Source organism: Panthera leo, chromosome C2 (assembly GCF_018350215.1).
Source record: "Panthera leo isolate Ple1 chromosome C2, P.leo_Ple1_pat1.1, whole genome shotgun sequence".
NCBI classification, from domain to species: Eukaryota; Metazoa; Chordata; class Mammalia; order Carnivora; family Felidae; genus Panthera; species Panthera leo.
The window spans coordinates 131,971,818-131,999,351 of NC_056687.1; the positions used below are offsets into that span (position 1 = coordinate 131,971,818).

Below are 27,534 nucleotides of genomic sequence, written 5' to 3' on the forward strand. Positions count from 1 at the left end.
GACAATATAGCCCATACTACTTTCAAACTTCTTCCACTTTTTATAAATGTGGATCATCTAGTTCAGTTAACCTTGTCTTCTTATTTTTTTCCCTGAAGATGCTATGAAGAATTTGATAACTGTACCTTCACTTACATTGTCTTCCCTGCCTGAAAGCCTGTTTTATGAATTCTGTTCCATTCCACTTTTTTATGAATATCTTTTCTCTAATGTAGAATTCAGATCATACCTCTCTAGGAAGACCTTCTCTGGACTGGTAGAGTGCAATATGTGTTCATGATTTTTTCTTCCTTCTACAACTTTGCCAAGTTCACTGTGAAAGAAATATATTTTCCCACTCTATTTATTTTGGACTTTGCCTTGTGACATACATTGGCCCATGGAATATGAGCAAATATGATGGTGCTTGTTCTAAGTTAAACTTTTAAGAGTTTAACCAGCCCTCTTGGAGATTCAAATCTTTGCCATGAGAAGAGTATAATTAAGGTAGCCAAATGAAAATCCATTGAGCAGGTATGACTCTGAATCGAAGCCTGAAATCCAGCCCAATCCAGGTGAGTCTAGCCAAGATCCACCAGTTTGACATTTATTAACAAAAACTGACCATTTACTGTTTTGAGCCACTGAGATTGTGGGGGGTGCTTGTTATGCAGCACTATCACAGATACTAATCTAACAGAGATGTTGGGTGAATTCTTTCTTTGAACTTCTAGAACATTGATTGTCTTTATTACTGGTTTGTATTTAGAAAATGCCTTATTTTTGGCATCTTTTGATGTTTGTGATAGTAACTAATATTTATCAAGTATATTTTTTGCGTGAGGCACAGCAGATAATTTAAATATTTTATATCACTTATAGAAAAATATAGAAAGTAGGCATGAGTATTCCCATAAACTGATGTGGATTAAAAGATTGAGTAACTTTCACCAAACCACACAGGTGGTTAATGGAAGAAGCAGGATTCAAATGCAGGGCTGTAGAGATCCAAAATCCATGTTCTGTGTGTCTTTTCCACTTGGAAGCTTTTGCCAGTTTGCCAAGAAGAGTAAAAACCTTTAGCTGTAGCTCCTCAATTTCATCCAACCAAGAAAGACCACAAAAAGTGCAGTGAACTTGCAACCTTGTTAAATAAATGAGTCCATTTGTCCAATGTATAGATGAGGAAACTGGAACTCATTGGGGCAGGACTGCTCTGTTAGCAAGTTCACTACTCCTTCTATGTCTGCCACAAGGCGACTGTAAGCCAGTCATTTTCTGCGTCACTCAACTTTTGATTCTTTCAAAGAGAAAGTGAAGTACGTTCATCCATGTGTTTTAGACCTCCATCTCTGTCAACACTGTACGCCCAATAGGAACTAGCAAAGAGCCTGGTCCTTTGAAATTGCTCAGCACTTGCGTGTTCAATCGCGGGAAGAAAAGGACAGAATTCTGCTCCCTGGTGAGTGGGGGGATCCCTTAGGAGTCACACTGAGTGACATGCCTACCATAGACAGTGAGATTTTAATATTTCCAATCTTTTATTAGCCTTCTCATCCACTAGCAGAGTGGGACCATGTTTTTGTTTCCATTTCATAAAACACATATTTTATGGGAGAAGGGAGTTACGTTCAGTCATATTTGAGCAAACATTTCATGAACACCGTTTCTTTCCAAAGACTGGGGAAAGATTTTCTTTAATGGAAGAATCATTAAATTATATTATTAGAGAGGGATATGTACTGCCCATGATGCCCCATCGTTCCTGGAAATTGTTTAAGGCCACCACATTATTGACAATTACCTTGCTGATGATGGATCCCATAGAGCACAGCAATTCTCTACAAGGAGACTCTACCATTGCTTCTCTTGGGGGAAAACAATTATTTTCAGTCTTTATCTCAATCGATCAAGTAGACTTAGATCTCTTTCCGGAATAGTGTTTTTGTTCAAACTAACAGCACAAGCCACAGAGTAGTAACTCAGGTGGGCATCAAAGAACAAGCTCTCTCATTAAGAAAATTTTCAATATAAAAAGCTTTACATGTTGCAGTGGGACTAAGAACCATTTTCTTTCAGGTCTGCAGCCCACAAACGAGCTTATTCTCATGGCCTCTGTCTTCCATCAGCAGAAAAACCTCAGATTAAGAGTTTATTTTAGTGCAGAATGAAATTATTTGTAGGATGTGAAACAGAGAAAATGTAGTTTATGAGCCTTTCTCTCTCTCTCTCCTTCAGCCCACTAATCCTTACTGGGGTAACACAGCTTCTGGATACAGAAGGATACAGAAATGGATAAGTAAAACCTTCATCAACACATGCCTGAAAAAGAAAAAAAGATTTGATAAGATCCATTAGTTGTTTTTGATAAAACCTCTAATTAAAACTGGAATATGAGTAAACTTCTAGGCATAATAGAGTGTTTATCAAGAGCAAATAACAAATCTCTCAATAAATGGTGAAAAATTAGAACTTGTAGTCAGAAAAAAAGTAGAAGAATGTCTTCTTCCCACCACAGGAACACATAAGTGATTTGTGAATATTTTCTCTCAAGCTATTTCTTGTCTTTCATCCTCTAACAGCACCTTTCAAAGAACAGAGGTTCTTCATTTTGACAAAATCTAATTGATCAAATTCTTTTACGGATTGTGTTTATGGTATTCTGTCTAAGAAATCTTTACCTAACCTAAGGTCACTAAGATTTTCTCCTATTTTCTTCTAGAAGTATTATAATTTTTAGGTTTTACACTTAAGTTTATGATTTATTTTTCATTAATTATTGTGTATCATGTAAAGTATGGATTAATAAATTTACTTTTCCATATGGACATCCAAATATATATTCCAGCCCAGTTTGTTGAAAAGACTATTCTTTCTCATAAGAATTACCTTTTACTGAAACTGGACCACTTTCTTATATCATACACAAAAATAAACTCAAAATGGATGAAAAACCTAAATGTGAGACAGGAAACTATCAAGACCTGAGAGGAGAAAACAAGCAACAACCCTTTGACCTCTGCCTCAGCAATTTCTTGCTCAACACATCTCCAAAGGCAAGGGAAACAAAAGCAAAAACGAACTATTGTGACCTAATCAAGATAAAAACTTCTGCACAGCAAAGGAAATAATCAACAAAACTAAAAGGCATCTGACGGAATGGGAGAAGATATTTGCAAATGACATATCGGATGAAGGGTTAGTATCCAAACTTTATAAAGAACTCACCAAACTCAACACCTGAAAAACAAATAATCCAGTGGAGAAATGGGCAGAAGACATGAGTAGACAACTTTCCCAAAGACATCTAGATGGCCAACAGACACATGAAAAGGTGCTCAACGTCACTCATCATAAGGGAACTACAAATCAAAACCACATTGAGATGCCACCTCACACAGGTCAGAGTGGCTAAAATTAACAGTTCAGGAAACAACAGGTGTTGGAGACAATGTAGAGAAGTGGGAACCCTCTTGCACTGTTGGTGGGAATGCAAACTGGTGCAGCCATTCTGGAAAACAGTGCAGAGGCTCCTCAAAAAATTAAAAATAGACCTACCCTATGACCCAGCAATAGCATTACTAGGAATTTATCCAAAGGATACAGGAGTGCTGATTCATAGGGGCATATGTAACCCAATGTTTATAGCAGGACTTTCAACAATAGCCAAATTATGGAAAGAGCTCAAATGTCCATCAATTGATGAATGGATAAAGAAGATGTGGTCTATATATACAATGGAATACTACTTGGCAATGAGAAAGAATGAAGTCCTGCTGTTTGCAACAACATGGATGGAACTGGAGGGTGTTATGCTAAGTGAAATCAGTCAGAAAAAGACAGATATCATATGTTTACACTCATATGTGGAACTTGAGAAACTTAACAGAAGATCATGGGGAAAGGAAAGGGGAAAAAATAGTTTCAAACAGAGAGGGAGGCAAACCATAAAAGATCTTAAATGCAGAGAACAAACTGAGGGTTGATGGGGGAGGAGTGGGGGAGAGGGGAAAATGGGTGATGAGCATTGAAGAGGGCACTTGTTGGGATGAGCACTGATGGAAGCGATGAATCATGGGAATCTACCCCTGAAACCAAGAGCACCTGTGTATGCTGTATGTTAGCTAACTTGGCAATAAATTAAATTAAATGAATAAATAAATAAATAAATAAATAAAAGAATTACCTTTTCACTTTTCTCAGAATCGATTATATATATGTTGGTCTATTCCTGGATTCTTATTCTGTTTCATTGATTTATTTGTGTGTCTTTATGCCAATACCACATTGTCTTGATTGTTGTAGCTTCGTAAGAAGTCTAAAATCAGAAAGTGTGAGTCTGTCAGCTTTATTCCTTTTTTATTATTTTTATTTTTTTAATTTTTTTAACATTTATTCATATTTGAGAGACAGAGTGTGAGCACGAGATGGGCAGAGAGAGAGGGAGACACAGAATCTGAAGCAGGTTCCAGGCTCTGAGCTGTCAGCACAGAGCCTGATGCGGGGCTTGAACTCATGAATGGTGAGATCATGATCTGAGCTGAAATCAGACGCTTAACCGACTGAGCCACCCAGGCGCCCCCTATCAGTTTTATTCTTTACAAACTTGTTTTGGCTATTCTAGATCATTTGCATTTCCATATAAATTTTAGAATCAGTTTTTCAATTTTCATTAAAAAAAATTACGGAGTTTTTATTGGAATTCTATTAAATCTATAAATCAATTTGGAGAGAATTGACATCTTAAAAAAAGAATGAACCTTTTAATCTGTTAACAGTTATCTCAACATTTATTTAGATATTTAATTTCTCTTAGCATACCTGTAGACCTCAGCATACAGGTCTTACATTATCTTTTGTGAACTTTATGCCTAAGTAGTTCATAGATTTGAAACTACTGTAAATTGTATATTTTAAATCCAATTTCCACGTGTTATTTGAGGTATAGTTTATTTCTTGAAGTATAATTAACATGAAATAAAATTCACAAAATTCACATGTACATTTCAATTAGTTTTAAAAACAAGTAGTTGTGTAATCATCAACAAGATAGAATATTACCATCACCACCAAAATTCTGTCATGTCACTTGGCAATCCCCTACACTTATCTCAGGTTTCTGGCAACCACTGATCTTTTTCTATCATTATACTTCCTAGAATACCATGTAAATGGAATTGGATAGGATGAGCCTTCTATATCTGGTTTATTTTACTGACTTTTAGAGTTCATTAATATTGTTGGTGTATAAGTATTTTGTTCCATTATATCTAAATAGTATTCCACGTAAATACACCATGATTATTTATTCATTTCCATGTTAATGAATGTGTGAGTTGTTCCCAGTTTTGCATTATGAGGAATAAAGCTGAAGTGAACATCCATGTACAAGTCTTTGTATGGACATAGGCTTTCTTTTCTTTTGGGTAAACACCAAAGACTGGCTGATGGGTCTCCAGTTATTTTATCAGAGAAAAGTTAATATGAAAAATTGTTAACTAGGCCACTGAAAAGGCAAAAAGTGACTACCATGAGACTTCCCTTCTTGGCACATATAAGGATATTAGAAGTCTCTGCTTTAGGGGCACCTGGGTGGCTCAGTCGGCTGAGCGTCTGACTTCGGCTCAGGTCATGATCCCACAGCTCATGAGTTCGAGCCCCGCGTTGGGCTCTGTGCTAACAGCTCAGAGCCTGGAGCCTGCTTCGGATTCTGTGCCTCCCTCTTTCTCTGCCCCTGACCCACTCGCATTCTGTCTCTGTGTCTCTCAAAACTAAATAAACATTAAAAAAAAAACCCAAAAAACAGAAGTCTCTGCTTTATCCTAACAAGTGAAAAACTTAAAAGATGGAAAAAGTAACATTCCCTTCCAGGATCCATAAGAGATGAGGACACATGGCAAACTGCCCCAAGATTAGAGAAACAGATAGGTGAATTCACGGAGTCACGGCTTACCAAAGCAGAGACTCATGAGTGGAAATACGCAGGAAATAGGTGCCAGGGTAGGAAAGCCTAATTTGTCACTGATGAATTGTTGGAGTCTCAGTATGAACAACTCTGAGAGTTAAAAACTCCAGAAGGACCTGTCACAGGTGGGGCCCCACAATATTGTGAGATTTACCTCCAGGAACTTGAAATGTTCTCACAGTAAATATCGAAGAAAAATGCCCTCAACTTCTGGCATGTGGAGGAGGAAAGAAATAATCTTATGCCAGAGCACTCTTTTTCTTAAGCACGGTTTTTCTTTTCTTTTTTTTTTTAATTTTTTTTAAACATTTATTTACTTTTGAGACAGAGAGAGAGAGAGAGAGCATGAACAGGGGAGGGTCAGAGAAAGAGGGAGACACAGAATCTGAAACAGGCTCCAGGCTCTGAGCTGTCAACACAGAGCCCAACGCGGGGCATGAACCCACGGACCGCAAGATCATGACCTGAGCCGAAGTTGGACGCCTAACCGACTGAGCCACCCAGGCGCCCCAAGCACTGTTTTTCTTAAAAAAAACCAGAACACTGTTTTTTTTGTTTTTTGTTTTTTGTTTTTTTTAACAAGGCCTGCCTTTAGGAGAAAGTAGTCAGCCAGAACCTAACCTGCTGGGGTGTTATCAGAGGCTAACTGACCTTGGAGAAGCAAATACCCAATTCCAGTCCACTCTAGCAATCCTGACCCACCTAAGAGAAGAGAAAAAACTGAGAAGCACTTGTGGAGTTCACAGTCCAGAGGCATAAGTTCACTTAAAAAATTGAGACCTAAGTGGGGCGCCTGGGTGACTCAGTTGGTTAAGTGTCCAACTTCAGCTTAGGTAACGATCTCATGGGTTCGTGAGTTCAAGTCCAGCGTCGGGCTCTGTGCTGACAACTCAGAGCCTGGACCCCCTTTCGGATTCTGTGTCTCCCTCTCTCTCTGCCCCTCCCCTGTTCATGCTCTGTCTCTGTCTCTCAAAAAGTGAATAAATGTTAAAAAATATATATTTTAAAAAATTGAGACCTAATCATAGGACTATAGAAGGCTTCCCCTTGCCCCACACCTCACCACCCCATTACAAAAGACCTATTTACAGCAGCTCCTTTTGCCCACGATATCATGTCTGACCACCAAGAAAAAATTACCAGGCATACCAAAAGGCAAAAAACACAGTTTGGTGAGTCAGAGAAAGCATCTGAACCAGACATGTCAGGAATGTTAGAATTATCAGATGAAGAATTTAAAATAATTATAATTCATATGCTAAGGGCATATTCCAATATTATAATATGGTAGTGTGTTAATCACTTAACTCTAGTATAAATGGTATATGATAGAAATATTAAAAATAACTATAGCTCCAATAATTTGTTACTGGATATACAATATAAAAAGTGTAGATTGTAACATCAAAAACAAAATGGGGCACCTGGGTGGCTCAGTCGGTTAAGCATCTGACTTTGGCTCAGGTCGTGATCTCATGGTCCGTGAGTTCGAGCCCCACGTCGGGCTCTGTGCTGACAGCTCAGAGCCTGGAACCTGCTTCAGATTCTGTGTTTTCCTCTCTCTCTGACCCTCCCCCATTCATGCTCTGTCTCTCTCTGTTTCAAAAATAAATAAACGTTAAAAAAAATTTTAAAAAACAAACAAACAAACAAAAACAAAATGAGGTGTGGAGACTAAAAGGGGAGAGTTTATGTATGCAATCATAGTTAAGTTGTTATCAGTATAAAATACACTGTAATATCTATAAGATATTGTATGTAAGCCTCATGGCAAACACAGAGCAAAAATCCACAATAGATAAAGGATAAAGAGAGGAGATTCAAAGCATGCCACTACAGAAAATCATCAAAGGAAGAAAACAAGAGAAGAAGAAAGGAACCAAAAAAAACAAAAAAACAAAAAAACAAAAACAAAAACAAAGAACCAGAAAATAGTAAGATGGTAAGTTCTTACCTATTGATAATTGTTTTAAATGTAAATGGATTAGGGGTGACTGGGTGACTCGGTTGAACATCGGACCCTTGATTTCGGCTCAGGACATGATCCCAAGGTTGTGGGATCAAATGCTGAGCATGGAACCTGCTTGAGATTTTCTCTCTCTCTCCCTCTGTCCTCTCCCTCATTCATGCGTGCTCTATACACAAACAAACAAATGTAAATGATTAAATTCTCCAACTAGAAGACATAGCATAGCTGAATGGATTAAAAAAAAATTTTAAAAGCCCAAACCTATATGCTACATACAAGAGACTCACCTCAACTTTAAGGATACCTATAGTTAACAGAGTTAACTATAGTTATATCAGTCAAATTAGATTATAAGCAAAAATTGTAACAAGAGACAAAGAAGGTAATATCAAATAATAAAGGAGTTAATTCCTTTATTCATAAAATACACATGAAAGACTTGCCAGAATAGACCATATGTTATTTCATAAAACAAATCTTAGCAAATTTTAAAAGACTGACACTATACCAGGTATCTTTTCTGACCACAAAGGTATGAAACTAGAAGTCAATAGCAGGAGAAAAATTGGAAAATTAGCAAATATGTAGAAATTAAACAACATAGTCCTGAACACATAACAGGTTAAAGAAGAATTTGAAAGAGAAATTAAAAATCTCTTGAAACAAACAAAAAGGAAGTACAATATACCAAAACATCTGAGATGCAGCAAAGGCAGTTCTAAAAGGGAATTTTATAGCAATAAATACCACATAGGGAAAAAAGATATATGTATATATACTTTAAAAACCTTAATGTTTGAGAGAAAAAAAAACCTTAATGTTATACCTCATGGAAAAAGAAGAATAAACTAAGGCCAGAGTTAGCAGAAGGAAGAAGATAACAAAGATTAGAACATAAATAAATAGAGAGTGGGAAAAAAATAGATAAGATCAACATAACTAAGCATTGGACTTTTAAAAAGATAAACAAAATTAACAAATCTTTAGCCAGACTTTCCCACTAAAAAGAGGATTCATAAATAAAATTATAAATGAAAGAAGAGATATTACCACACAAATATAAAGGATGATAAGGGATTACATGAACATTAGAGAACTAATATGAACTATGAATTATAAACCAACAGGTTGGACAGCCCAGATGAAAAGGATTAATTCCTAGAGACATACAAGCTGATAAGGCTGAATCATTAAGAAATAGAAAATTTGAACAGACCAATAGTGAATAAAGAGATTGAGTCAAAAACTTCACAACGCAGAAAAGCTCAAAAAAGCTGCCTTCATGAGGGAACTTGACCAAACATTTAAAGAAGAATTAATGACAATCCGTCTCAAACTCTTCCAAAAAGTGGAAAATGGAAAACTCCAAAACTCACTTTAAAAGACCAGAATTACCCTCATACAAAAGCCAGATGAGGGCACTACAAGAAAAGAAAACTACAGGCCAATTTCTCTGATGAATACAGATGCAAAAATTCTCAAGTAAATGCTAGCACAACATATTCAACAGTACTTTAAAAAGATTATACAACATTAACAAGTGGGATTTATTCCTGGGATGCAAGGATATTTCAACATATGCAAATCAACGTGACATACCATGTTAATAAAATGAAATATAAAAATCACATGATCATCTAAATATGTGCTGAAAAGACATTTGACAATATTCAACATCCTTTTATTATAAAAAAGAACTTTCAGCAGAGAGGATTGAGTGGGGAACATACCTCAGTATAATAAACGCCATACATGACAAGACCACAGCTAACATCACACTTAATAGTGAAAAGTTGAAATCTCTAGAATCAGGAACAAGACAAGGGTACCCACTATTACCATCCTATTCAACATAGTACTGAAAGTCCTAACCATTGCAATTAGGTAAGAAAAGAAAAGAAGATACTGAGAGTACAGAGGATTTTGCTGATGATTGAGTTCTAGAAGATGCAGTGAGAGTTTAAGGAGACAGGTAGAAGAAGGGACAGAAGGATTAGGGGGTGCACAGAGCTGATGGGGGTAAGAGTTCAGCTAATCTTGGAAGACCTGATTCCTATGGTGGCTAATATGGAAAGGACTATAGCACATGACAGAAAAGCCCAAAAGACTCTGAGAATTCCCAAATCAAGTGTCATAAGGAGGAAAGGACTGTGCCAAGTTGAGTTCACCCCACTTACAGCCATTCAAATTAAAGCATTTTAAAAACATTGTGGGTCCCAAAGACATTTCTCAGTGGATAGGGTTGGGACCTCTGCTGTATATCCGCTCTTCTCTTCCCTAACTGCCCCTCAAAGGCATATGGCATAATCTCTTCAGTGAATTTAGGCTCCAACAAAGACCTGAAGATCCTTTGACTTCAAGCAGCTTTAGGTTCTAGCCTTGCCAAAATCCTTAAAGTGAAAAATAGATTAAAATTCCAGGAACTAGGGGTGCCTGGGTGGCTCAGTTGGTTAAGTGTCTGACTCTTGATTTCAGCTCAGGTCATGATCTCACAGTTGTGAGATCGAGCCCCACATTGAGCATGCTCAGCATGGAGCCTGCTTAAGATTCTCTCTCTGCCTCGGGGCGCCTGGGTGGCTCTGTCGGTTGAGTGTCCAACTTCGACTCAGGTCATGATCTCATGGTCTGTGAGTTCGAGCCCCGCGTCAGGCTGTGTGCTAACAGCTCAGAGCCTGGAGCCTGCTCCTGATTCTGTGTCTCCCTCTTTCTCTGCCTCTCCCCCGCTCATGCTCTGTCTCTCTCTCTGTCAAAAATAAATAAACATTAAAAAAAAAAGATTCTCTCTCTCCCTCTTCCCCCCTGCCGCTTGCACTCTCTTTCACATACACGGGCTCTCCCTCTCTAAAAGTTAAATTAAAATATAACATAATAAAATAAAATAAATAAAATCTCGGGAATTTTCTGGGCCTTAGATACTTGCTTGAAGTGGCAGAAGGAACAGGTATAGGAACAAGCACAAGTTAATATTTTAACATATCACATAGCAATCGAATCTTATTAATTTGGACCTTATTAATTCAGAGCTAATGATTTAGACATTTGTCACGAATGGAAAAATATCTTAAGGAACAAAATCATGTTAGTCAGCAAATCCTACTTGTATACAATTTATTTTCTGATTACAAATGATTCTTCTCTACTCATTAAGGTTTGTCTAAGTGAGCTCTATTAGAGTAGGTATGGTAAATTTTGTTTCATTTTCATTTTGGAGATTCATCAAAAAATGGTCTATTCGGGGATGATGTATATATGCCACTTACAACTACATAAGCCTCAATCCTCCATCTATCTATGAAAATTATAATTCTTACCTGACAGAGCTCTGTGAGGATAAAATACAAATGCAGTAAAAGTTGAAAATACACTAAAACAGAAGGTTAGGTAATGTTTAAAATTTTTTAAATGTACTGGGCAGCTCTCATGTCTAGAGCACTATGCAATACCCTGGAGATACAAAGAGATACATGAAAATACCAATCCTTGAGGAATTTATCAGGTTGTCCGTGTTGTCCAGGTCCCCAACTCTGAGTCGGGTGTTATGTTCTGGGGGCCATGTAGACAGCACCCAATACGAAGAGATTAACAGGTACAAAACTTCAGTTACAAAATCAGTAAGTCATGAAGATGTAATATACAGGGAATATAGTCAACAATATTGGAATAACTTTGTACCATGACAGATGGTTAACTAGACTTATCGTGGGGATCATTTCATAATGTCTAAAAATATCACATCACTACGATGCACACTTGAAACATTTAATAGGGGACTGTGTGTCAGCCATACTTCAGTTTCAAAGAAAAAAAAAAGTGAGCTCCTGATCCTGCATATTCATGGCTACTCCAGAATCCTCTTATCTTTTTCTGCCTCCTGGTTCACTTCCTGGCCAGTTCCTGACCCTCGCTTCACTGTAGTCTCTCTCTCCACTTACCGCTTAGGTCTGGAAACTGAAAGTGATCCTTAGGGACTCTGGGACTAACTCTTTTCATCCGTCCTCAGGCAGCCCTACTTTAGGCTATGTGTGCTCTCCACTGCTCTGAATAGTAACTTCAACTAAGGAAGTCTTGCTCCTGCTAAGAATCCTCTCTGTCTCATGGAAGGAAATCAGGCACATAGCACACTAACCATGATATGAGGTAATACCAACTAAGAACCCAATGAGGGACCCACAGATAAAAAGTGCAATAAAAGTTCGGGGAGAGTGATCCCGGAGACCTGGACAAATCAGGGAGGTAGGACTTGAACTGTTAGTTGTCGGAAGGGTAGAGACTGGACAAGCAGAGGGAAGGTGTGAGGCACTCTGGGAAATAGGAAGTAAATCATCACAGGGCAGAAGAGAAAGTCTGTGAGATGAAACCATCAGCTAAAGAGCAGATTCTTCAGTGGGTTGATACAATATTGTGTTGCTGGGTTGTTTTCACCCTTTACGAACACCATTACCAACCCAATTCCTACCGTCATCCCCAGGGCCTCCATCACCACCATCACTGCAGTGAACACATACATACATACCAAGAGATACCCACATACCCAAATTTTAGAAAAGTACTTTATCTTTTAATCCTAAGAACCAAAATCGTTTGGATTACTTGTGATGTTTGGTTTTCTTTTAAGGGCTTAATGATGAAAACTAGTTAGCCTGATCCCCGTCGTCGTGCTTCACTGTCCAAATATTTTGAAACCCCATAAATACAGCATCTTCCACATTTGCACACTCCAGATTCAAACTTGCTCAGTCCATGAGGAAAATACAGGTCACTATATTATGTCAGCGTAATTATTCTAATGTCTTACCAGCGTGGTGTTCTTCTGGTCATTTCTGGGGCACTGGGCACGCAATATTTACATTCATTGCTTTATTTATCAATTCCGCAAACATTCATTTAGTTCCTGCTGTATCCCAGGCACAGGTCATGCAATAAAAAGTAAAACCTGACAGAACCTCTGCTGTGCAAAGTGTTTGGTGTTGGAGAAGAGATGGACGTTGTGTTGGTTATCTATCATCTCCTGCCACATCACAAATTTACCTCCAAACACAGTGGCTTGAAACTACGGTGATTATTTACTATCTCAGACAATTTCTGTGAGTCAGGAACTTGGAAATGGTTTCACAGGGTGGTTCTGGCTAAGGTTTCTCAGGAGTACAGATGTTGGCCTGTTGAAGGCTCACCTGGAGATGGAAGATACACCTCCAAAATGGCTCCCTCACATAGCCATTGGCAGAAGGCTGCCTAAGTGATCTCATGATATGGCAGCTGGCTTCCCCTAGAATGAATAATCCGAGACAGCAAGGCAGAAATAAAAATGTCTTCCATGCTTTCACCTGAGGAGTCGTACACAGGAGTTTCCACAGTACACTAGGTTCCATATGTCAGCCTCAGTCAATATGGGAAAGGACTACACAGGGCATAAATACACGGAGGTGAGAATCATAGAGCAGAGGGGCATCGTGGAGACTGGCTGCCAGACATTGCTAAAACGGTAACTCAAATAAATGCCAAATTACAACTACATTATGGAGGGTCTTTACAGTCCATGTCAAAGATATATTTTAGTCTTTATCCTAAGATTATTGAGACTCCATTAAAATGTTCTAAGTAGAGATACAAAGCTTACATTTTGAAAAGATCACTCCATGAGTCCTGTCTTGGGAAATAAAGCAGACTGGGCATTCTGAAAAGCCCCTCCTCCATTGTCATGAAATGATGAGCTACTAGGTAAATTACAACCCATATATTTTTTAATGTCCTGCTGGGCCCATAAGGAAGTACAAAATATCCCTAAAGGCCAGAAAAAAATAAAGAGTAAGTTAAAATTACAGGAGTAGGCAAATACGGACAAAAGCTGGTGCTTCTGGGAGAAAAAGCCAATTTCAGGAACCCAGAATTTGGGGGAATCCATGACTAGCTGACTTAAGGAACAGAAGAGTCGCCCTTAGACTGAAGGAAGTCAGGAGTCACTTATGGGATCATTGAAGAAAAGTCTGTGTACTTGCAAAAGGAGCCAATATGAGAGAGAGCTCTTTCTGCTCTTTTCTGCATGGAAAAAAAATTGTAAAAATAACAACAGACTTGCTGAGAAATGACTACTGTAGGCTTGCTCTAACGTGGGTCTGAGATTTATGTTTATATGATCTCTGCCTTGGTAATCTCCAGACCTAGAAGTTAGAGTTGTTCCGGGTGATACCCAACCAAAGCAAAGGCAAATTTTTCCTGAATTTTGAATGAGAATAGAAATACTAATTGTAGACTTTGTTGAGTATACAAGTTATGTTTTTAAGAGTAATGACTTAGGAAATAGAGAGTACATAATTTCCAAATTAGTAGAGGGGAATAAATGTAATATTTTTTATTTATTTATTTATTTATTTTGTTGTTGTTGTTTTTATTTTTATTTTTATTTTTTTTATTTTTTACTTTTATTTTTTTAATACATGAAATTTATTGTCAAATTGGTTTCCATACAACACCCAGTGCTCATCCCAAAAGGTGCCCTCCTCAATACCCATCACCCACCCTCCCCTCCCTCCCACCCCCCATCAACCCTCAGTTTGTTCTCAGTTTTTAACAGTCTCTTATGCTTTGGCTGTCTCCCACTCTAACCTCTTTTTTTTTTTTCTTCCCCTCCCCCATGGGTTTCTGTTAAGTTTCTCAGGATCCACATAAGAGTGAAACCATATGGTATCTGTCTTTCTCTGTATGGCTTATTTCACTTAGTATCACACTCCCAAGTTCCATATTGGAATATTTTTTTAAAGGCAAAAGATTTACACGATCTGAAGAGAAACCAGAGTATTGGAATATTTTTTTAAAAATGCATTATTCTACCATAGGAAGGGTACAATACTAACTTTATAATATATGCAGAAAAAATACATTTATTATGTTAATTCTGGTTATCTCTGAAACCATACAATTTAGTGGTTAAGAGGAAGAACTCTGGAATCAGACAGCTTGGCAAAAATTTTACCCCCAGTACTTATAAGTTGTGTGATCTCAAACAAGTCATGTGTCTTCCCTGTTCCTCAGCTTTTTCACCTGTAAATTAGGCATTATAATAGCATATATCTTTTAGAGGATTCAACGAGTTAATAAATGTAAAATTCTTAGAACAAAAAGGGATATAGAGTAAGTACTTACAATGTTACTAAGATTTACATTTAAAAAAAAGAGGGGCGCCTGAGTGGCTCAGTCCGTTAAGCCTCTGACTTTGGCTCAGGTCATGATGTCATAGCTTGTGAGTTTGAGCCCTGCGTCAGGCTCTGTGCTGATAGCTCAGAGCCTGGAGCCTGCTTCAGATTCCATGTCTCCCTCTCTCTCTGCCCCACCCCTGCTCACACTCTATCTCTCTTTCCTTCAAAAATAAAGAAACATTAAAAAAAGAAAGAATAACTTTTTGTTTGCTTGTTTATATACAAAATATCTGTGGAAGATTCACAATTCACTAATAAACATGGTTGCCTGTGAGGAATAGTGGGAGACAGACTTAACACTGTAAACCTTTTATTCCTTTTGATTTTTGATCCATGTACATTTAATACTACCTACTGAAAATTAATTTGTGAAATATATAGGTAATATATATATTAAATGAATTATAAGTTTTAAAAGATCACTTATGTATCAGAATTGGCTAAGTGCTGTAACGAATAGACCCAAATTCCACAGAAATATATACATTGTTCAATTATCCCTGGGAACCGTTCCATGACTTTTTTCTATTCCTCAGCCTGATCTATACCTCTGTAAATAGTCCATTTATTAAACTCTCTTCAAATTACCCAATTTGAGTCTGCCATTTAAGACTAAGAAAAGTGGAAACCACCAATCTGAGGAGTGACTGATGTGCCCAATTAGATGTGTCTCTTTTACCATTTCTTTGACACAAGTCTCATGCTGACTGTCCATCCTCTGGGGTCTCTGGTGATTAAAAGGAAACACACCAAACTTTTTGGCTTAGCTATGATTTGCAGCTCTTCACAGCTGTTTTCTCCTTAAAAACTCTCACAGCATTGAGCAATCTCTCAGCAAATTTTAACATTAAGATTGAAGAAAGTTGAGATTTTTTTTTTTTAATGTCTGACATTCTTCCATAGTGATCAAGGTGGAAATAAGACATTTTGTATGATGTATTACATATGATGTATACTTTGGCTGTATGATACACTGTATACTGCTACAGACCCAAAATTAAAATGTTGAAAGAAATATGTGTATGACTCTTCAAAAATCTAAAGACAGTTGACACTTTGGGAACAGTTCCAAGTTTAACTGGGAAAGACATAACTCTACAATAGCTAAACTCATGGTGCATTATTTAACTTCATCTAAGGTTAAATGCTTTAGTGAGAAAACTTAGAAATGCCATTGGCATATGGTTAAGTAAGAGCTGTCTGAACAATTCCACAGGCTAAGGCTATGGGCTAAACTTTGGTAAGTCTGCAAATACTATTTATATTCATCCCAATACAGCTGAACTAGGTAAACAACTTAGTAAACAAAGGTGTTGGGAGGGGCGAGAATAGCACAAAATGTACTTGGAGGGCCAGGCAGGGTCAAATATTATGTAGGCATGTGGTGGAGGTCGGATCTTACCAAACTCGTTGAGAAATCTGTGAAGGGTTTTAGGCAGGAAAGTGACATGAGTCCATTTACATTTTAAGTAGAACACTGTCCCTGCTTTGTGATAACTAAAGGAAGAGAATGGATGCACAGAAACCACACTGGAGACTACTGCAATGGTCCAAGTAAGAGGTGTTGTGACGGACTAGATTGATGGCAGTGAAATAGAGAGAAGTGGAGTCTAGCTGCAATTTGAAAAAAAAATTATTTTGGTTTGGTAACAGATCTGATGTGAGATTTGAAGGGAAGCGAAGTGTTTAGAGCTGGTCTGTTAGTTTCTGGCTTGAGTTTCTGGGTGGATGACAGCTTTTAATGTGATGGGTGGGCTAAGAAAAAAGTGTTCTTGTCACAGTCCTAATAGCTGAGAAAATGGGTGCTTCTAACTGGACGATGTTTCTGTTTTCTTAAACCAAACAAAATCATCATCTTCAATATGGAAGTTTTCACATACTTGGAAACCAATGTTAAGGAGCAGATGTGAACATGTGAGATCAAAACAGCTGAGTGGAAGTTAAATGGCTGTCTATCAAAATGTGAGAAATTGAAGGGAGACAGCTCTGTGCTAGGGCAGGCTGGCGGGGAGGGGTGGGGGAGATTGAGAGACCCTCAGCCTTGGTGTAAACAGTAGCTGAAGATCACCTAGTAATCTCCCTAGCTAGTGGAGTGTGAGCTACTCTAGCTGTGCCTTGCCAAGCTGAGGAGTGGGCAAAGAGGCCAGGATGAAAGTTTAAATAATCCAAGGCTGGGGTAAGGGGCCATGCCATGCTATCCTCTTGGTCAAATGAAAATGGATCTTGAAAAGAAGGCTTTATCTTAAGAAAAAGATAAGAGAACTTTTCTACCCTCATTTGATCTTGAATACCTTTGTGAAGTCATACTGATATTCAGCAGTACCAGTGTTGGGAACTTCTTCTTAAATCAATGTAGTCTCTGAATTATGTTTAATTAAACCATCGTCTCTATCCTGGCCTTAAGAAAGCTAGCAAACAGTCAGGAGTCATCGCCTTTATGGCAATAACTTTAAGTTAACACTCGTAAAGACTAAAGGAACCCAGAGGTCAGGTGTCCCCACATGTAGTCTCTGTTTTTGCTCTTGATGATGTTTGACCACCCCAGACTCAAAAACTAGTTGCATTCTCTAAAGAGAATTGACTCATATTAAGAGCATTAATGAGCCATGCAGATTTTGTTGACAGCTTTTGCAGGGGCAGTTGCTATACTGCCCTTAATCAATATGGGCCCTGATCACACACCACAAAGCAAAGTGATAAAAATTGTCATTAGACATGTTATCCTAAGTCCCTTCTTCCCCCCACCATCTCCCCTGGGAGTTCTCCTTGGCCATTCCCTTATAGGATGCTCCATTTCTCTACGTTCCCCCCTCCAACCCCAACACCTCCCCCATTTTATTGGGCTTTTCTTTCTGAAGTGTAAACCACAACCTACCACAGATGTTAAATAAGAAGCCCTCAACGAGTGGAAGCCTTTATCCTATTTTTCTCTCACAATTTTATTCACGATTGAAGTTCTTAGGTTTTGCTCGGCTTAGCTAAATCAAGTACACATGGCATCTTTCCAACTTTGCAACCATAGGCACTGTTGTTAAATCACTGATTCCTCCAGCACCAGCACCAGGAAAACAGGAAGGTTCCAATACATGTATGTGGTGCATTAAATGTATCTGGGCTTCTTGAGGACGCAGTTCCCAAGAGAGTAAGTTGAGGCCGATCCACAGAGGACCACAACTCAAAGGATGAGAGCCAGAAGAGATTGGGGATGCTCATTAATTGATGATCAAAGCCAGAGATGGGGCTGAATGGAAAGACAACAGGCCCACAAATGGAATGTGCAGGACTCCAGGTCCCAGACATGTCACCCCTTTGTCCTGTGTCTTATTAGCATTACCGTAGAGGGGATACAACATGGAAGAGGTAAAATACCATCCAGTCTTTCTCAACCTGAACCAGAGAAGAAATATTTATTTGCTTGTCTGTTTCCCAAAATCTCCCAAGAATGATACATAATCAGTACAATTCTAGATACAAAGGGAAGAAGTTAATTCAGAGCATGCAAAGGATGCGTTAGGTCAGTGGTTTGCAATATGAGTGAGTATCAACCCTCCCCCCACCAAGGGCTTGTTAAAACACAGACTGCTGGACCCCACCTCCAGAGTTTCTGATTCAGAAGGTATAGGGTGGAGCCTGAAAATGTGCATTTCTAATAAGCTCCTGGGCATCAGTCTGCTACTAGTCTGGGAGCACACTTGGTGAACCACCACCTTATTAGGGAATAATTCCCTTGGAGAATTCTGGTTGCTGAAGGTCTCACTGGATTAAGTCATATGTAGTTTCTCTTCCATGTATATCAGTGTTCTGACTCATGATTTTAGTGCCGTCCTTCCTACAGTGAAGGTTCTGTGACATTTAGAAGCCATCAGGAAATATTAGCAGTAGGTAGACCTTGCCATTGGAATTGATTTTTAATTCTTTCCTCCAAAGTGCATTTATCAAACTTAACACCGTAATAGCAGACTAGATGGTTCACAACTGAAAACAAAGTGGCTTTGAAATATAACCAAACTTGGGATATTACACTATACAGGTATACTGATTATTCAATCAATTTTAATTAACCTCCAATAATGTACTTGGGACACATCAGATGCCACAGCACAGATGCATAGGACACATTTTCTACCACAATCCAGCAGGAAAAAGAGATGAGGAGTACACAAATACCTCCATCAGTGAAGTAACATTTTAATGGTACTAACCCAAAGGCTATATGAGTTTTTAAGGTAAACAACAAATACAAAAAAAATTTTTTTGAAGTCTCTCTAGTGCATAAAAAAAGAGATTTCCCACCTCCCTTTTCTTAGAGCATTTACCTTAGAAAATTTGTATTTGTAAATTCTTTGACTGCCTTTTTGAGATATATGTAAATCTTCTAAAAAGCTAAATAAGCCTCATGACAGTCTTACAACCCAGAAATGTTTTCCTCAAGGATTTGGGAGCTGTCTCTTTAAAGTGTAATCAACGAACATAGCGCCTCTAGCTCCCAGTTTCCATGGTAGGGTAGGATCCTAACTTTGGCAGGGCACCTGGCTTCAAGATGCAAAGCTTGGCATGCAAAGCATGTCCTACTACTTTTCCTTTGGATAAAGGCAGTTGCAAACACCCAATTATCAGATGAATTCAGGATGAACCGTGTGTGACAAAAGGTGCTGTCAGGTCTTCTTCCTTGAGAACTAGTTATTTATCTCCAGAACACATGTGCGATGGGTTATACCTGCTTGGCTATACAAAAGGGTGAGGTTTCTTTCTTTCTTTGCAACCGTATGTCAGATTGCCTGTAATGCACATCGCCATCTGGTTCAATCATGCCACCGTTTTCTTTCTTTCCTCTATTTTGTGGCGAGGAATTTCTGCATTGGCAAGAGATTTATATCCCTAATTACATTTCCTCCAAAGTAACACGCTAGGGAAAAAACATTTCTGACCAGGTAAATGGCAGACGGGAGAAAGTCTCCTAAGGGAGAGGCCTGGAAGGTGGGGTAGGATGTTGACTGAAGAGAGAAGGGGGCGTTTCAGGCAGAGCACATGACCCAAGCAAGGGCTCAAGTGGTACAATGCAAAGATGTTCAAGGAAAGGTGGAGAAATAAACTTAGCTAGAGTGAAGGACGGCTCACCTGAGAAGCAGACTTAGAAGAGAGGGTCCTGAATACCACGCCAAAGCATCTGTTTTGTCTCAGAGCTTGCAATCAAAGCATACATGATTAACAGGGCTCCCCCAAAGCAGACAAGTATCAAGTGGAGGTAAATGACTCAATACAAACTTCACCCAAACCAAAGAAGACTATTTTCCAGTGGAAATCGCCCACCCTTGGAATTTCATTTAGAAAGCTGAAGAATCTTTAAGGTCCCATTTATCAATGTCTCAATCCTAATAATTTAATCAACAAATTTTTACATAATATCCACTTTGTTCTAGGTACTGAGCTAAGCACTGAAGATTTGGAAATAAATAAAAGAGGGGCGCCTGGGTGGCGCAGTCGGTTAGGCGTCCGACTTCAGCCAGGTCACGATCTCGCGGTCCGTGAGTTCGAGCCCCGCGTCAGGCTCTGGGCTGATGGCTCGGAGCCTGGAGCCTGTTTCCGATTCTGTGTCTCCCTCTCTCTCTGCCCCTCCCCCGTTCATGCTCTGTCTCTCTCTGTCCCAAAAATAAATAAAAAAAAAAAAAAAAAAAAACCTTGAAATGGAAATAAATAAAAGAGAAATGGTTTCTGTCTTCAGAGAGCTTATAGACTATTGGGTAGGTACAAATGTAATACTTACATTTATTAATCTCTTTGCTATGTTAGGCATCGTGCTAGGCATTTAACCCAATTGCCAAAGCAAGCATTATTGTACTCACAGCACAGATGCAGAAACAGCCTCAGAGAGTATAAAGTGCTCAAACTGACATAGTCTGAAATGCAAAGTAAGATTATAAATGCAGTTCTTTTCAGTTCAGCCACCACCTTCTGTATTGCAAGTTATGAAAGCATACATTCCTGCCTTGTTCCTATCCTCAGCAGGAAATAAGTCCATCCTTCTTTATTATGCACGATGTCGGCTGTAGATTTTTTGTAGATGTCCTTTATCAGTTTGAGGAATTTCCTTCCTATTTCTAGTTCACTGAACATTTATATCATTCAAGAATGTTGAATTTTGTCAAGTGCTTCTTAATCGTCTATTAAAATGATCATATGACTTTCCTAGTGTATTCTGTTAATATAGTGATTTACACTTATTGCAAATGTTAAATCAACCTTACATTCCTAGGATGAACTCTAATTAGTTGTGATGTATCTTCCTTCTTGCTATCTCTTTTTACTAAAGTATAATTGACATATGTGATCAGGTATACCATATAATGATTAAATATTTGTATATATTGCAAAATTATTACCACAATTAGCACATACATAGTTGCAAAACTGTTTTTTCTTCTGATGAGAACTTTTAAGATCTCCTCTCATACCAACTTACAAGTATGCAATACAGTATTATTAACCATAACCACCATGCTGTCGATTACATCCCCATGACTCAGGTATTTTATTACTGAAAATCTGTACCTTTTGACCCCCTTCACCTGTTTGCTAATACTTTGTTAATGATTTTTATATCTATAATTATGAAAAATATTGATCTATGGTAATTTCTTTGAATGTTTTGATATAAAGGTAATGCTAGCATTAGAATAAGTTGTGCAGTGGTCACTTCTATTTTCTAAAAAAGTTTGTATACATTTTTTCTTCATTAAATTTTTCATAGGCTTCACCACTGTAACCATCGGGACCTAGAGTTATCTCAGAAAGATAGTTTTTGATAATAAATTCAATCTTTAATACATACACTAGAACTATTCAGACTTTTTTTCCTGTGCCATTTTTTGGTAAGGTGTATTTTCCAATAAATTTGTCCATTTTGTCAAAAAAATTTTTAACGTGTTGGCAATAAAATTGTTCATAGAATTTCCTTATTATACTTTTAATTTTTGAAGGATCTGTAGCTGATAATCTCTCATTCCTGCTATTGGTGATTTGTATTCTCTCCTTTTTTTTTTTAAATGTTTATTTTTGAAAGAAAGAGAGCAAGCAGGGGAGGGGTAGAGAGAGAGAGGAACAGAGGATCTGAAGCAGGTTCTGCATGGAGAGTGCAGAACCCGATGTGGGGCTTGAGATCATGACCTGGGCTGAAGTCCAATGCTCAACCAACTGAGCCACCCAGGCACCCGTCTCTCCTTTTTTTTCTTCATCAGTCTTAACTAAAAGTTTGTCAGTTTCATTGATCTCTTCAAAGAGCCAGCTTTTAGATTCAATTTTCTCTATTGTCTGTTCTCTTTCAAGGACTTATTCTCTTCTCTTTATAATTTCCTTCCTTCTACTTAACTTTGTTTTTACTCTGCTCTTCTTTTCTTACTTTCTTAATATGGGATCTTAGTCCTTGATTTTAAATATTTCTTCTTTTCTAATATAAGCATATAAATCCATAGATTCTTTCAATAGACTGCTTTCTCTCTCTGCCTCCTATAAGCTTTGGTATGTTGTATTCATTGTCATTCAGTTCAAAATATTTTTCCTTTTTTTTTAGTGTTCATTTATTTTTGAGAGAAAGGAAGAGAGAGGCCACAAGCAGGGGAAGGGCAGAGAGAGACAGACACAAAATTGGAAGCAGGCTCCCGGCCTGTCAGCTGTCAGCACAGAGCCCGATGTGGGGCTCGAACTCATGAACCATGAGATCATGACCTGAGATCATGATTCATGATTGGACACTTAACTGACTGAGCCACCCAAGTGCCCCGTCAAAATATTTTCTAATTTCCTTTGTGTCTTTGGCCCATGAATCATTTAGAAATAATGCTATTTCATTTCTAGATATTCATGGTTTTTCTGGATCTCTTTTTTTAAGTTTATTATTTTTTTGAGGCGGGGAGGGGCAGAAAGAGAGGGAGAGAGAGGATTCCAAGCAGACTGTCAGCACGGAGCCCGATGCGGGGCTGGAACTCACGAACCATGAGATCGTGACCTGAGCTGAAATCAAGAGCCAGACACTTAACCGACTGAGCCACCCAAGTGCCCCTAGATCTCTTTGGATAATCAATTTCCATTTAATTCTATTATAGTCAGAGAATACAGTCTGTATGCTTTAAGTCCTGTTAAATTTATTGAGACTTGTTTTGTGGCCCAGCATGCGGTCTATGTTAGTGAATACACCGTGTGCACTTATACAGAATGCATATTCTACACTTGTTGGATGTAGTGTTCTACAAATATCCATTACACCAAAGTGGTCAACGGTGTTGGTCAGATATTCTGTGGCTTTCCTGCATGTTTTTTGTCTGGTTGTTCTATCAATTGCTGGAAGAGAAGTGTTACATGTACAAGGCGGTGATTGCAGGATTATCCATTTCTTCCTTTTCTTCCGTCAGCGTTTGCTACGTGTATTTTGAGATTCTATCATTAAAGGCTAACAGATTTATAATTGTTATGTCTTTCTGACGAACTGTGCCTTTTATCCTTAAGAAACATCCTGCTCAGATCCTGAGGGCGCTGCAGCCCGCAGCCTCAGCCAGGGAGGCCCGGCCGCTTTCAGTGGAGAAGCCTGGCCAGCCACAGCCTCAGCACCATCACCCCCGGCAGCAGCTGCAGCCGCGTCACCACCACCATTATTTCTACAACCGGAACCACAGCCACCACCAGCATCACCATCACCATCACCAGTGCCCGCAGCATGGAGCCAAGGGCAGCCCCAAGGCCCAGCCCAAGGCGTTGAAACATGAGCACAAACACTCCCTCCAGCAGCACCAGGAGACGCCGGAGAAGGAAACAGGCTATGGTGAACTAAATGGTAATGCCGGAGAGAGAGACGTATCTTTAAAGAGCCTGGGTTCTGATGGAGCTACCGACGCTATTTCCAGGGTCCTCAATGGCAACCCACAGATCGCAGACACTAATCTGAAGCAGACTGTAAAGGCTGGCACCTTTGGGAAAGCAGGAATGAAAACCAGGAATGTCATTCGGAACAGTATGGACAAAAAGAATGGGAAGTCTTAGGAAAAGAAATCTGGAGAGAACCAGTCTGCAGAGAAGACTGATACTGTAGCAATTCGAAATGGAGTTGCCACAAATAATTCTGGCTATATTACTAGTGGTTATATGGGCAAAGGGGCGGATAATGATGGTAGTGAGATCTGAGAGCGGATGTACCACTCTTAAAAAAAGGAAAGCTGGGGCAATAGTGCCCAGGGATGTGAAAGCCTTCATTGAGGGCAGGACAAAATAAGGCAACGAGACCAGGGCGCCAACCTTAAAGCAGGGACTTGAAACTTTCAGGCCTGACGACAGTGAACAAAAGGGAAATCGAGTAGATGGTTCAAAGCCCATTTGGAAACTGGGCCTGGAGGAACAAATCGAGGAAAACCTGCTGTGGGTGATATGCTGCGGAAAAGCTCTGATATTAAACCCGGCGTGAGCGGCAAAAAGTTTGATCATCGGCCCAAAGGAAAGCATCCTTCTGCTGTTACCTCCAAAGAGGACTCTTGGACCCTATTCAAACCACCCCCAGTTTTTGCAGTGGACAATAGCAGTGCTTAAAATAGTTCCTAAAGTAAGTTATGCAAAGCAAAGTGAAGGAAAACCTCAACAAAACTGTACAGAACTCTTCTGCGTCACCATCTTCTTCCTCCTCTTCGTCACCGGCCGGGGAAACTCAGACCCAGTCTTCAAGCCCATATCCCAGGTCCCCGTGTCAGTGCTGAAATCTGTTACTTCGGCCAACTTTTCTAATGGGCCTGTTTCAGCAGGGACTGATGCAAGTGTGTATTCTCCAGGGGGTCAGCCACTGTTAACTCCTGCTGCTAATACTCTAACACCCATCTCTTCTGGGACTGCTTCAGTTCTCCGGGACATGAGTTCGATTTCAGCGGCTGTTGAACAAATTAAATCTAGCCTTTTCATCTATCCTTCAGATATGCAAACGGTGCTGTTGAGCACAGCACAAGTGGATCTACCCTCTCAGACAGATCAGCAAAACCTGGGGGCTATCTTCCAGAATCAGTGGGGTTTATCAATTATAAATGAGCCCAGTGCTGGCCCTGAGACTTGGGAAGTTATTGGGAAGTCATCAGATCATAAAGTGATGGAGGTGACATTTCAAGGGGAATATCTGCCAGGATAATCCCTCAGGAACTGAGCATCCCATATTTCCCAAGGCTTATGAGCTGGAAAAACAGATTAGTCCTCAAATTCTGGGTAGCATTCGAAAATCTGGGACTACTAATGAGAGTGGAGCCTTATCCTTGGGACCCAGTCATATAGGTGGCCTGCAAAACTCAGACACCAGTAGTCAAGGTGCTTTAGTGTTTTTCTCAAAGGACTACGAGAGAGAAAATCAAAATCCTCTGGTGTCTCCTACAAACACTTTGTTAGGCTCCACCAAAGAACAGAGATACCAGAGAGGTCTAGAAACAAATGATAGCTGGGGTTCTTTTGACCTGAGGACTGCTATTGTCTATCACACTAAAGAAATGGAATCTGTTTGGAATCTGCAGAGGCAAGAGCCTAAAAGGATGATCACTTACAATGAAGCCATGGATAGTCCAGATCAATGAAGGCCCAGACTGCCTATTTGTAACCTTTCTGCAACATTAGAGCCACCGTTCATGGGCGGGTTTGGGGGGGGGAGGGGCATAGGCTTTTCTGCTCCTAGATCTTCAACGCAGCAGAGGAACCATAAGTACAATCACAGGATAATACACACAAATAAATATATATATATATATATATATATATATATATATATATATATATACACACATACACACACACACACACACATATGGTTATTTTTTAAAAAGGCAACTGAAAGTAATTAGACTTCTTAGGAATCAACATTTATTTCAAGAGACTACACATGGTTATTTAATCTCCAGTACTGAATAGTTTTTGTTTTCTTTTTCCTTTTGTTAGTTTTTAAGTGTGAATGCAAGTGATTAATGAATACAGATTTATTACCAAGTGTGGTTCTAAAGTTCCTGCTGTCATCAACTTGGGCAACAAATGACCCACTGGAAAGGCAAATCCACTTAAAAGATCTCGTTCTATCTTGTTCTGTGACTAAAGTGATACACTAATCATGGGGAACCCAGAATGATTCAACATTTCCCCCACTCCTCCCTTGATCTTTTGGTTATACTTTGAGCCCCGCAAGAATCCTGGATAAAAGCCTCCAAGTTTGCAGGGGTGTATTTATTTATTTATTTATTTATTTATTTATTTATTTTTAGCGAATATGATTTGCACGTCTTGCCAGGAGTTAAGCAGCCTCTGGGGGGTGTTGGGGAAAATTTTCCTTCTTTCCTTTTATTTTTTGTTGCGGGGGGTGGGGGGAATTGGGAAGGGTATTGAAGTTCTATAATTCTGGAATAGTTGGTGGTACATAGATCACTTGGCTTTGGTTACATATTGGACTTCAACAAATGAGGAATCCGTGAATTTCATTTATTTTATTTTATTTATTTATTTTAATGTTTATTTACTTCTGAGACATAGAGAGACAGAGCATGAGTGGGGGAGGGGCAGAGAGAGAGAGAGGGGGACACAGAATCCGAAGCAGGCTCCAGGCTCTGAGCCATCAGCCCAGAGCCCGATGCAGGGCCTGAACTCACAGACTGCGAGATCATGACCTGAGCTAAAGTCGGACGCTCAACCGACTGAGCCACCCAGGTGCCCCTCCATGAGTGTCATTTAAAGAAAAGTTATAGAACAATTGGATTTAGATATTTAATATGGAAAAATATTCCTTTGCCCATATTGTAATGTAATTGTATAAGTGGGAGCAGAAATATACTCTGCTTTTCAACTGTAGGTGCTCCAGACTTGCTCTCTGTCACTAACACTAAATGTGCTGTTTTCCTTGTTTTGTGTTGAACATCTAAACAGAAACTTCTGTACCTTTCTGTAAATTCTCTTCTAATCTCTCAGAAATATCTAAAAGGGGAAGAAAAAATTCCATGAAAACTTTTCATGTGTTTAGCCAGTGAGGAGGTGATAAGCCCTGCCTACAGAAGGTATGTTTCCATGCAAACTATACTTCTGAGCTTATTAGCTTCTAATCATATCTTAATAAATATATTTTATTACTAGAGCAACATGGGTTTTTAAGGAAAATAACGTGAAATTCTGGAAACTTTCTTTTGGGCAGAGAAGAGCATTAGCCCTGTCTTATCATCACATTGCCATCCTGTTGCACTACAGCTTGTATATAGCATGCTAAAATAAATTTGTGTGTGTGTGTGTGTGTGTGTGTGTGTGTGTGTGTGTGTGTGTGTGTAGAAAAAAATATATATCACTTTTAGGGGCACCTGGGTGGCTCAGTCGGTTGGGCGTCCAACTTCAGCTCAGGTCATAATCTCACAGTTTGTGAGTTTGAGACTCGCTTCGGGCTGTGTGCT

General features: G+C 39.0%; 1 pseudogene; it reads left to right on the forward strand.

Annotated features, from left to right (window-relative positions):
• Positions 1-515: 515 nt before the first annotated feature.
• Positions 516-25,692, forward strand: LOC122229345 (annotated as a pseudogene).
• Positions 25,693-27,534: the final 1,842 nt, after the last annotated feature.